Here is a 13,213-nt window from a genome sequence, read left to right on the forward strand (position 1 = left end):
GCCTCCATCATTGCCCCGCCCCCACCTCTGGCCCCCATCATTTCCCTCCCACCTCTGGCCCCTGTCATTGCCCCCCCCACCTCTGGCCCCCATCTTCGGCCCTCCCAACCTTGGGTCACCTGTCATCGACCCTGAACTAAGGCTCTCTATCTCTGGGCCCCTGGCTTTTCCATCTCTAATTGTGGGTGGCACTTAGTATTGAACTGGGGGCAGAGCTGACTGTGGTGTCAGGTAACTAACAGGGCGCAGGATGAAACTTGTGGCGCGTGATGATTCCATGGGATGAATTCATCTCTACTGCTGAGCCACAAGCTTTAATGTCCCTGGCACCTCGAAGGCTCACCTTTCAGTTCACTTACTATGGGCTATCTGCATTATTTCTATCATACATTCTTTCTTATGCTTTTCAGCTGGTGTTATTGATCTTATGAAAATGTGGAGGTAAATATCTTCTTCATAAACGTGGTGCAGCTTTTGTATAGTTGCACATAAATAGTCACTCTGTGTTTTGTTACTTGTCTTTGAGATTTTGCTAAGAAATTCTGTGAACCTATTTCTTTCCTTCAACGCCCAACCGCGGACTTCTTTGAGGAATTGTGTCCAGAATTCAAGCATATGGTAAAGCAAAGACGGTGCCTCTACATACCAAAAGGTAATGTTTGATTTGAGAGAACCTTTGATCTGTCTGTTTTAGAAAAAAAGAATTGAAATGTACTGATCTGCGGGTCCCTTTTGCCTCCACCCTCTGTGCTCTGCACCTAGGGCCCCCGCCATCGGCCCTCCTATACTCAGACCCCTGCCATCAGCCTTCCCCACTTCTGCCCCCCACCTCTGGCCCCCGTCATTCCCCCCCCACCTCTGGCCCCCGCCATTTCCCCCCCCACACCTCTGGCCTCCGCCATTTCCCCCCACCTCTGGCCCCCATCATTGCCCCGCCCCACCTCTGGCCCCCATCATTTCCCTCACACCTCTGGCCCTGTCATTGCCCCCCCCCACCTCTGGCCCCCATCTTCGGCCCTCCCACCTTGGGTCACCTGTCATCGACCCTGAACTAAGGCTCTCTATCTCTGGCCCCTGGCTTTTCCATCTCTAATTGTGGGTGGCACTTAGTATTGAACTGGGGGCAGAGCTGACTGTGGTGTCAGGTAACTAACAGGGCGCAGGATGAAACTTGTGGCGCGTGATGAATTCCATGGGATGAATTCATCTCTACTGCTGATGCCACAAGCTTTAATGTCCCTGGCACCTCGAAGGCTCACTTTTCAGTTCACTTACTATGGGCCTATCTGCAGTATTTCTATCATACATTCTTTCTTCATAGCCTGAAAAGCTGGTGTTTGATCTTATGAAAATGTGGAGGTAATATCTTTCTTCATAAACGGTGGTGCAGCTTTTGTATAGTTGCACATGAAATAGTCACTCTGTGTTTGTTTACTTGTCTTTGGAGATTTTGCTAAGAAATCTGTGAACCTATTTCTTTCCTTCAACGCCCAACCGCGGACTTCTTTGAGGAATTGTGTCCAGAATTCAGCATATGGTAAAGCAAAGACGGTGCCTCTACATACCAAAAGGTAATGTTTGATTTGAGAGAACCTTTGACTGTCTGTTTTAAGAAAAAAAGAATTGAAATGTAACTGATCTGCGGGTCCCCTTTTGCCTCCACCCTCTTGTGCTCTCCAACCTAGGGGCCCCCGCCATCGGCCCTCCTATACTCAGACCCCTGCATCAGCCTTCCCCCACTTCTGCCCCCCCACCTCTGGCCCCGTCATCCCCCCCACCTCTGGCCCCCGCCATTTCCGCCCCCACCTCTGGCCCCCATCTTCGGCCCTCCCACCTTGGGTCACCTGTCATCGCACCCTGAACTAAGGCTCTCTATCTCTGGGCCCCTGGCTTTTCCATCTCTAATTGTGGGTGGCACTTAGTATTGAACTGGGGCAGAGCTGACTGTGGTGTCAGGTAACTACAGGGGCGCAGGATGAACTTGTGGCGCGTGATGATTCCATGGGATGAATTCATCTCTACTGCTGATGCCACAAGCTTTAATGTCCCTGGCACCTCGAAGGCTCACCTTTTCAGTTCACTTACTATGGGCCTATCTGCCATTATTTCTATCAATACATTCTTTCTTATGCTTTTCAGCTGGTGTTTGAATCTTATGAAAATGTGGAGGTAAACTATCTTCTTCATAAACGTGGTGCAGCTTTTGTATGAGTTGCACATAAATAGTCACTCTGTGTTTTGTTACTTGTCTTTGAAGATTTTGCTAAAGAAATCTGTGAACCTATTTCTTTCCTTCAACGCCCAACCGCGGACTTCTTTGAGGAATTGTGTCCAGAATTCAGCATATGGTAAAGCAAAGACGGTGCCTCTACATACCAAAAGGTAATGTTTGATTTGAGAGAACTTTTAATCTGTCTGTTTTAGAAAAAAAAGAATTGAAATGTACTGATCTGCGGGTCCCTTTTGCCTCCACCCTCTGTGCTCTCCACCTAGGGCCCCGCCATCGGCCCTCCTATACTCAGACCCCTGCCATCAGCCTTCCCCACTTCTGCCCCCCCACCTCTGGCCCCGTCATTCCCCCCCACCTCTGGCCCCCGCCATTTCCGCCCCCACCTCTGGCCCCCATCATTGCCCCCCCACCTCTGGCCCCCATCATTGTCCCCACATCTGGCCCCCGTCATTCCCCCCCACCTCTGGCCCCACCATTCCCCCCACCTCTGGCCCCCACCATTTCCCCCCCACGTCTGGCCCCCACCATTTCCCCCGTTCTGGCCCCTCATTCCGCCCACCTCTGGCCCCCGTCATTGCCCACCACCTCTGGCCTCTGCCATTTCCCCCCACCTCTGGCAACCGTCATTGCCCCCACTTCTGGCCCCCGTCACCCCCCCCACCTGGCCCCGCGCCATTTCCCCCCACCTCTGGCCTTCGCCATTTACCCCACCATCCTCTGGCCCCATCCCCCCCACCTCTGGCCCCCGCCATTTCCCCCCCACACCTCTGGCCTCCGCCATTCCCACCTCTGCCCCCATCATTGCCCCGCCCCACCTCTGGCCCCATCATTTCCCTCCCACCTCTGGCCCCTGTCATTGCCCCCCCACCTCTGGCCCCCATCTTCGGCCCTCCACCTTGGGTCACCTGTCATCGACCCTGAACTAAGGCTCTCTATCTCTGGGCCCCTGGCTTTTCCATCTCTAATTGTGGGTGGCACTTAGTATTGAACTGGGGGCAGAGCTGACTGTGTGTCAGGTAACTAACAGGGCGCAGGATGAAACTTGTGGCGCGTGATGATTCCATGGGATGAATTCATCTCTACTGCTGATGCCACAAGCTTTAATGTCCTGGCACCTCGAAGGCTCACCTTTCAGTTCACTTACTATGGGCTATCTGCATTATTTCTATCATACATTCTTTCTTATGCTTTTCAGCTGGTGTTTGATCTTATGAAAATGTGGAGGTAAATATCTTCTTCATAAACGTGGTGCAGCTTTTGTATAGTTGCACATAAATAGTCACTCTGTGTTTTGTTACTTGTCTTTGAGATTTTGCTAAGAAATCTGTGAACCTATTTCTTTCCTTCAACGCCCAACCGCGGACTTCTTTGAGGAATTGTGTCCAGAATTCAGCATATGGTAAAGCAAAGACGGTGCCTCTACATACCAAAAGGTAATGTTTGATTTGAGAGAACTTTTGATCTGTCTGTTTTAGAAAAAAAGAATTGAAATGTACTGATTAATATTCTCTGTGTTTTACTCCCGGACTGCACTGAATCAACTCCTCGTGGAGACCTGGGTCTCATGTTCCAGTTAGAAGAAGTAGGAAGCCATCGATTAAGACTAAGAATCTGCTTGCACAGTGAATCCAACGCAAACCTGTAGACCTGAATCTCCTAATACCACAGGCAGAGATGGAAAATGGCTTCTCTGCTCTATTTTGCTCTTCTTTTTTTGCTGTAAAAACTTTGAAAAATGAATAAAAAAGGAATATATGAAAAATTATATGAGTGACAGTTTCTTGGGGGGGATAATAGTTACATGTTAGTTATATTGTAATAACCCACAGGCTTGTTTATTCATTTCACTGTGCTGTAATATTCTATATTCTCATGCACAAGAACCGTTGGTTCTCAATACATATTTGCTACTTTTGTATTTGGAAACATCAGGGCTTCTGGTAATTGCAGTAAATAAATTTTATATGTAAAGAAACTTTAAATACATAAAAAGTGCTAAAAATTTTATTTATATTTCAAACAAAATGCTCCAGTAAAATTACAATATTCAGTATATAAAATAGGGATGCACCGAATCCAGCATTCAGTTCGGGATTCGGCCAGGATTTGGCCTTTTTTACCAGGATATGCTAATTAGGGTTTGGATTCGGTTCAGTATTCGGCCGAATCTTTCGCAAAGGATTTGGGGGTTTGGCCGAATCAAAAATAGTGGATTCGGTGCATCTCTAACATAAAATAATAGATCATTTCCCTGGTTTTATACTTACCAATTACTTCAAGCAGAAGAGCTGAGTGGGTGTGGGGTGGCAGGATGTCTGACACTGTGCTGTTTGGGATGGGAGTGGACATGCTGAGCAGTGGCGTAACTACCGGGGAGGGGCTGCAGTTGGGCCAGGACCCCCAGCAGCTGCACGCCACGGATTCCGGGCATATGGAGGGGACCCGGCTGCGCATCCTGCGCCATGTCCCGTCCCCTGTAGTTACGTTGCTGATGCTTAGGATCAGTGCTAGGGTAGCACCGGGCCAGATTTCTTTTTTTTTTTGTCGTTGCTTTTTTCCCCAAAAAATTGAGGACTTCTTACCCACTGTAGGAAGAATTCAGCGTTCTCTTTGTGTTAGCAAACATTTGGATAAACGTTAAAGACAAGAAATCACCACATCCAGGTTATTTTCTGAGCCAGTGTTGTTAAAAACTTTGGGGTCATCAGACATTCTCCTGGAAACCAACATTTACAAGATTCTTTCTGAGCTGCACTTTTGCCTCCCAAAGTGCATCCAACATGACATTTTGCTCACAGAATCAAGTTTCTGGATCCTCTCCTCCATCGTTGCATCATCCAGGGCTGGGAAACAGATAACGCTACATGATCAATAGAAAGGTTTCTGGTAATGTTCCTATAAATGTATCCCACCTTTGGCCTCACTAATAAAACACAGGTGGCAGCAGAAATGGTGCAGAGTACATCCCAACATAGAAGATGCAACCCATACATAGTGAAATCGGGTTGAAAAAAGACCAAAGTCCATCAAGTTCAACCCCTCAAAATGAAACCCCATAATCATCTTCCCAGCCTTGTTCTATGGGCAGTTTAACCAATATTCTTCCTAGTGGAGATAACTCATAACTGGAGTCCAGTGCATCCCGTTCTCGTAGAGCAGCGTTCCCCAACCAGTAGCTCATGAGCAACATGTTGCTCACCAACACCTTGGATGTTGCTCCCAGTGGTCTCAAAGCAGGTGCTTATTTTTTAAATTCCTGGCTTGGAGGCAAGTTTTGGCTGCATAAAAAACCATGTGTACTGCCAAACAGAGACTCCTGTACCAGACCATATGAGGGCTACCAAACAGCCAATCATAGCTCTTATTTGACATCCCCATGGACTTTTTCGTGTTTTTGTTGCTCTCCAACTCTTTTTTACATTTAAATGTGGCTCACAAGTAAAAAAGGTTGGGGACCCCTGTCGTAGAGTATGCTCAGTTGTTATTACTGTACCCAAGGGGAGGCCTTATAGCAGTGATCCCCAACCTGAGGCTCATGAACAACATGTTGCTCACTAACCCCAGGACTGGTAATCTGTGAGTTCTGGCAAATGCCAGAGGGGCTGCTATAAGTTGCCATAGACAGTCACTATTTATTGGGCTGGTTGGGGGCTTGGGCCTCTGTGTACTTGGAATGCCAGGGCCTATTGTGAATTCCAGTCCAGGCCTGACTAACCACGTTGGATGTTGGCGAAAGGGCGACCATCCTTCTGCAGCGCTCGATTTCTCCTCCTGGCTATACACTGACAGCGTGTCCTCTGCCCGATCGCCTGCAAAGAGCCAGGGTTATTTGATTTACTTTTATTTACTCCTCCTGCCGGCTCAGTGTTGGACGCATTCTTTTGCAGCTGCTTTGTTTCAGCTGCCTTGACAGTGACAGAGTGGGCACGGGGGTCGGCAGTCAGGGCTGCATTCCTGGAGCGGAGGAGCGGAGACATCGCCTTCCTACTGCTGCTGGATGAAGAAGAGCTGGAGAAGGCGATCGGGCAGAGGACACGCTGTCAGTGTATAGCCAGGAGAGAGAATCAAATGCTGCAGATGGATGGTCGCCCTTTCTGAAGAGGACAGGAAGTGGAGTTTCTGTAAGTTATTTCTTAATAAAGGCTTTGCTATTTTAAATTTTAATTTGTGTTGGTGTTTTTTTTTTGTTGTTGTATTCTAACGAATTTTTTTGTAAAAATTTTTGACGTTACTGGTCCTTTAAAGTTAAGAAGGTTTTCATTATAAAGAGAGTTTCTATGATACTTTAACTATCTCCTCCTCCTCCAATAAATGTCAAAAAGATTTGATTTAAAATATCAGGAAATCTGAAAAGAACTATTTTAAGCAATGAGATAATTGCTTTATATTTGTGTTTGAAAACTGAATGTAACCCCAGTTTTGCCAAGCAATAAATGATTTATAAACTTCTGGGCTTGCCCTCCCAATGCGTTATATGATTGGCAGAATAACCTTTTATAGTATACATTTTCATTGTATTAGAGAACCCTGGAACAATATCAGGGGTGACAGTTGTAAGAGTGTTTATATTAGGGATGTACCGAATCCACTATTTTGGATTCGGCCGAACCCCCGAATCCTTCACGAACGATTCAGCCGAATACCGACCGAATCCTAATTTGAATATGCAAATTAGGGATGGGAAGGCAAAAACATTTTTACTTCCTTGTTTTGTGACAAAAAGTCATGCAATTTCCCTTCCCGCCTCTAATTTGCGTATGCTGAATCCTGGCTGAAATCCAAACCGAATCCTGGATTCGGTGCATCCCTAGTTTATATGTATCCATAAGCTTATCCCTACCACATGTTAGATATAAAGGAGGGTCCTGGACTAAAACAGGATGATATTATGCCAACATATAAGCCAAATTATATATAAAATCATGGCATTGGTTCTACGTTCAACCCACGGCAGACACATCTTTCCCCACGCAAACAAGGATGCGCGTTGAACTATATTGCGATGTGTAAGCTAGTAGCACTATGCTGAACACAAGACGAGCTCAAGTATTATTATTCCAACTCCTGATCCTACAGCTGCCCCAACAAGCCTCACATTTGGATTCAGTGGTCCTGTCTTACCTAAAGCAGATTCCAGGGGAAGGGAAGTTGGGAAAAGCTTGAACCGCTCAGCGTCTAATCGCTTCCTTCTCCTGATCAGACACCCAACATTCCGCTGCTCCTGTCAGAAGACGTTCCTTGTGTGGAAGCCACGTGGGGCGTGAGAATCGGCAGAACCATCTAGATATGCCCCCTAGCTGTAAATGTTATGGCCTCGCCCATTTTACACCAGTGTGGGCAAGAGGGAGAGGCTGTGAGTTAGGGAACTGTGTGTGCATAATATGCGACAGCATTGGGTACATATCGCTTGAGCTGTGTGAATTGATAATGAATGGGGAAGTGCCATTGTTATGACCAGAAAAGACTTTTGTTGTGGCACAGGCCGTCATGGTCATAGGAGTCTCAGTGAAAAGGCAGCAAAAGTATGAATATAAGGTATACTATTATAGTTACTGGGAGAATGTTATGCAGCTGTAGTATTGTAACTCTTAGCTAGGCGTCACACCCCACAATGATGAGAGACACACCCATATTTAACACCTGCCCTGTATGAGGTGAAAGACTGTGATCTAGGTATATACTATATATTTTGTACCAACCTCTGAATAATGTGTTATGATATATGTATTGTACCAGGCTTGTTGCTTTAGGCACTGAGGCTGATGAAATTCTGGTATATTTAAACAAGCAACATATATAATAGAGCAAATGACTATGGTTTAGGTACCAATTTGGCTCATTATGTGCTTCTAGCCAGGGCCAGATTTCAACCCAAAGCACCCTAGGCCACTCATACGCAATAAACTCTTACCCCTACTCCACGTTGCTGCAGGTCACTAATTGCCGGCACTGGGGACTGAACAGGCAGGAGACTCAATCAACTATCAACCTCTCCCACCCAATTTAGATGTGGTTAGTGGACAGCTTGCCATCCTAGGCCCAGGCCTTTGTTGTCTGGCCACAAATCCAGGCCTGGTGCTAGCCATGTCTACCAATCAACCACCACTCTCATGAATATAACAATATAATAAAGCCATATAAAAACAATATAAAAAGGGTGTAAAACAAGGGACTATGATTATATGTAGCTACTTTAAGTTTTTCTTCCCAGCTTATTACCCCAGACAGCACACTGTATTTCATATTCACAAAACTTGTATTCATCTTAGTCAGATACCCAAAACCTAATTTAAGATTGGGGCATAAAATGAGGCACTAGAACTGCAGTTAAAGGTCAGTAATTGGGTTGAGTGATAGAAAGATTCACTTCAAGCTCTGTCCATGAGACACATCTCCAGCCAATCGGTGAAGAGCACATGCTGGATATACAAAGCTCTCAGGTGAAAGTGACTGTTGGAAAGAGACAGTTGCTGAGAGACGGTTGAGGAAAGAGCAGCAATTGAGAGAGAGCGAGCGTTATGGAGACTTTTATTAAAACCGAAAGAGATTAGCTATCCCTGAGAGCCAGGAGGGAAGCCATTATGACCCTCGGTGCTACAAAATCACCAAGTATGAGAGCAACCGGCAAGGGACCTGCAGCAGTGCAGTTGTACTGGATCCATGGAGCACCTTTGGAAACCTGATGCCAGATACACTGCAGAACTTCATGGATTATGGAGAAATGTGCTACATGTTTAATAAGAGCCTGGAAGAGGACTTCGCACTTAACAACTTTTTAGGAAATCACAGCGACATCGATGAAACATCTTGGAGGGAAGTCATCACCACCATGATTATTGCACACAGGGCCATTGGACTGGACTTTCAGACCCTGTGTCTTGCTGTCAACTACCTGGAAAGGTTTCTGGCCTGCACTCCCCTAAAAGCTGCCAGCCTGAAGGTCATAGGTGCCACTTGTCTTTATTTGGCCTGCAAGGTAATGGAGAAGAGTCTCCCTAAAATGGATATGTTTCTATTGCTATTCTGTGGTGATGGATTCACAGCTCCCTTAATGTACTATTTAGAAAAATTGGTATTAAGGAGGTTGTGTTTCCGTCTAAGGGCTCCCACCATCGAGTATTTCCTGGAACACTTTTCCCTTAGAAGAGTGTCCTACAAGGAATGTCCAGCTGCCAAAATCAACAGAGCAGCCAATGCCCTCACTGCTGCTAGAGGCATTGCAGCACTGAGCATGACAAGGTATGGATTCCATTCCTACCCACCATCTCTCCTAGCTCAGTGCTGCCTTAGAGTTGCAGACCAAATATTGCAATATGACACCTGGAATAGAGCGCACCCTAGAGACTGTTCAGGCCCCTTATGGCAGGAGTGCATGGGTAAAATCACCCACCTGGTATCATCCAACAACATCTTCTTGTGCAAGTTTATGCCAGGTGTGTTTCCAGAAACCTTTCCAGACTTGGTTCCACCACCAACCAAGAATGGCAGCAAAGCAAACATCTAAGAAAGAGGCTCTTCCCAAAAGTCATCAGGAGATCAGTGGCAGTAACATGGAGAGGAAGCAGCTCATGGTGATTGGAGGAGGTGGCGGCTTTGAGATCTGGTCATGCTCAGGATGTAGCAGGTAGGAGTATTGTGATGTTACATTTACCCTTAAATATACTAACAATAGCGGCAGGTATCTATTATCTATACATTCTCATATAGTGCTGGCTCACTTCTGGTCTATTAGACCCTCACTGTAAAACCAGTTCCTATATTCACTCCTATGTATTAGAGGAGACCGGTGCACGCTGGAAAGGCAGTGGCTGATGTCAGAGATGCACCCAGAAATTTTGGCGCATAACCCCAATAATTCCCATTTTCTCTATTTGTTACAGATATTTGTCAGGAGATCAGCCAGCAAGATCAACAGAGGAAGAACAGCAACCAGTGAACAGCATCTTCCCAATGTACCATCTACAGAGCACCCAGGACTGCTGTGACTGAATTATAACCTGACAGACTTCTTTTCCCCCCAGTACAGGTAGATTTACCATCAGATGGCATATATACATGGGCCTTACAGCCACTAGGAGGCCTCTGTATTCCTCTCCCGTCCATCTAACAGGCTGCAGGTGCGGGGGTCTGCAGGCCACCGGGGAGGCAAATGGAACGGAGAGGAATGCAGAGGACACCAAGTGGCTGGAAAGCTCATTTGCATGCAGCCATATTCTTGTCCAGCAAGATCAGGGGCATTGATCCTGGGAGCAAATCCGATCGCCGTTAAGGGGTCGTTTCCCTCTACTGAAGCAGATTGGCCTAAGCTTTTCAGAGGTTTTTTTGCCTTCCTCAGGATCAAAGGGCTCCCTACCCAGCTGCGGCTCTCCAGCCTCTCCATCAGGAGTTTAGTTAGAAGCCGCAGGTGGGAGGAACCCATTTACAGACTCCACTTTCCATCTCATTTATCTATTAATAAATATGTGATTTCACAGGTTAAGTCCAAACCAGTTGTTTGTGTCATTTTTGTGGGGTTATGGGGACTACAGGTATAGTTCTTACTTTCAATACACTGTTGGGTCCCAAGGTTGATGTTAGAACACTATTGCCTGTCCATCTTAATTTTAGAAAAAGTAATGGGCAGCATTTTATGGGGAACCTTAAAGAGAAAACGTAATCTCAGAGCAGAGGGATGGGTACAGGGCTGCTGAGGAGAGCAGAGGGATAGGTACAGGGCTGCTGGGGAGAGTAGAGGAATAGATACAGGGCTGCTGGTGGGAAGTGGAGGGATAGGTAAAGGGCTACTAGGGAGAGCAGAGGGATAGGCACAGGGCTGCTGGTGGATGTGGAGGGATAGGTACAGGGCTACTGGGGGAGAGCAGAGGGCTAGGTACAGGGCTGCTAAGGGAAGCAGAGGGATACTGTAGGTACAGGTCTGCTGGGGAAGCAGAGGATAGGTACAGGACTGTTGGGGAAGCAGAGGGCTAGGTACAGGGCTGCTGGGGGAAGCAGAGGGATACTGTAGGTACAGGGCTGCTGGGGGGAAGAAGAGGGATAGGTACAGGACTGCTGGGGTGGGAAGCAGAGGAATAGGAACAGGGCTGGTGCGGGAAGCAGAGGGATAGGTACAAGGATGCTGGGGGAGAGCAGGGGTGTGGGTAAAGGGCTGCAGTCGCAGAGTAGAAGTATAGGTACAGGGCTGCTGTGGGGGAAGCAGAGGGATATGTACAGGACTGCTGGGGGATGAGCAGGGGTGGGTACAAGGCTGCTGTCAGAGAGCAGAGAGATAGGTACAGGGCTGCTGGGGGGGAAGCAGAGGAATAGGTAGATGACTGCAGGGGGGAAGCATAGGAATAGGAACAGGGCTGCTGGGGGAGAGAAGGGGATCCATACAGGACTGCTGGGGGGAAACAGAGAGATAGGTACAGGGCTGCTGGGGGGGGAAGCAGAGGAATAGGTACATGACTGCAGGGGGGAAGCATAGGAATAGGAACAGGGCTGCTGGGGGAGAGAAGGGGATCCATACAGGACTGCTGGGGGAAAACAGAGGGATTGGCACAGGGCTTCTGGGGAGAGCAGAGGGATAGGTACAGGGCTGTTGAGGGATCAGAGGGATATGTTTGAAGGTATAGTCTTTGCATGTGTAGCAGACAATTCTTGTTTTCATCTCTGAGATTACAATTTATAGGCACTAAATTGTGATGCAAGAAACATGGGATTCTGCCAGATGAGAGCACTTTTTCAAGAATTCATATTCAGTTGAATCCTAAATATCCAGCAGAACTAAATTTGAACAGCTCTAGACAAATCAACAATACAATTTCTTTGTTCAAAATGCATTTTTTAAAACAGGTATAGGATTTAGTCTTTGGTTGAATCCAAAATTATAGAATTGGTGCATCACTAGTCTATTCCCTTTTTCCCTAGTGATATAAACTGGTAACTTTTTTTTTCCAAGGCTGGTTCTCAGAGACAATTACTAGAGGAGAAAAACTAAGGTATGAGGTGAAATTTACTCACCTTCTATTCACATTCTATCCTCCCTTGGGCACACACAGTAGAGCAGTAGAGTAGAACTTCTGGTTTATGAGAATATGACTCTGACTCTTTGGACATTTGGAACATTGGCAAAAACCAACTGGACTCCCCTCCCACTTCCTAATAAATTGGCCTCCTGATGCCATTTAATGCACCGATATTTCATTTCAAATGGAACACCCTGTAAACAGTTCCATTCTATAGATGCAAAAGTAGGAAACACAAATGGAAAAAGGATTTGTTTTCTGGTAACTTAAAAGCAGAACAATACTAAAATTAATTTTTATCTTAATCTGAAAAAGAGCCATGCCCCCCCAAACATTTACAATCACAGCCAACAGCCCAATATATAAACATACAAACACAACATGGACACATTGATGTAGCTGCATCTCTGTGGCTTCAACAGGGTATACATTGAAATTTTACAGGGGTTGTAATCTCTTCCTGTGCATTCACTTTAATGTTCTGACTTTAGGTTCAGGTAAGTAGCCACAGGGCACTATGGGTACAACTGCACAGAAGAGCACAGGTGCACAAAGGAAGTCTCACTAACGCATTCCAAGTCGCTCAGGTCTCCCACCACTTAGCCCCCCCCTTGCACCCATTGCAATTGCGCTCCTCCAAATTGAACCCATTCCAATTTTAAAATTCAGGATTTAAGTTCTCAAAGTTACCAATGGAGTTGCATTTTTGCTGCTGCATCTAAAAAGAAGCGCTTCCCTGCATCAGCAACCCCTAGCCCCAGGAATAATAGGTCTCATGGGCCTCCATTTAAAGATTGCAGTGTTTCCATAGTCACATGATCATGTGGGCCGTGCACAAAGTGAGTGTCATGTTTTTAGGGATTTAACACATGACTGTTTAACAGTGAACAGTGGTCTTGAATAAAGGTTCTTAGAGAATGACCGAAACAGTGGCCGGTTCTGTTTTAAAATTAGTTTAATAAAAATTGAAGTTTTATTG

At 46.4% G+C, this 13,213-nt stretch overlaps 2 long non-coding RNA genes and 1 pseudogene across 2 annotated transcripts; all 3 read left to right on the forward strand.

Moving 5' to 3' along the window:
- Positions 1-621: 621 nt before the first annotated feature.
- On the forward strand, positions 622-1,591 carry LOC121403733. Its single transcript, XR_005967457.1, has 3 exons — positions 622-652; positions 1,331-1,359; positions 1,448-1,591. It is a non-coding gene; the product is annotated as an uncharacterized LOC121403733 (long non-coding RNA).
- A 681-nt stretch (positions 1,592-2,272) lies between these two features.
- LOC121393231 lies at positions 2,273-3,995 on the forward strand. Its single transcript, XR_005960868.1, has 2 exons — positions 2,273-2,382; positions 3,426-3,995. It is a non-coding gene; the product is annotated as an uncharacterized LOC121393231 (long non-coding RNA).
- Positions 3,996-4,541: 546 nt separating this feature from the next.
- Positions 4,542-9,995, forward strand: LOC121403679 (annotated as a pseudogene).
- Positions 9,996-13,213: the final 3,218 nt, after the last annotated feature.

The sequence above is a fragment of the Xenopus laevis genome, chromosome 4S, assembly GCF_017654675.1.
Source record: "Xenopus laevis strain J_2021 chromosome 4S, Xenopus_laevis_v10.1, whole genome shotgun sequence".
Lineage (NCBI taxonomy): Eukaryota > Metazoa > Chordata > Amphibia > Anura > Pipidae > Xenopus > Xenopus laevis.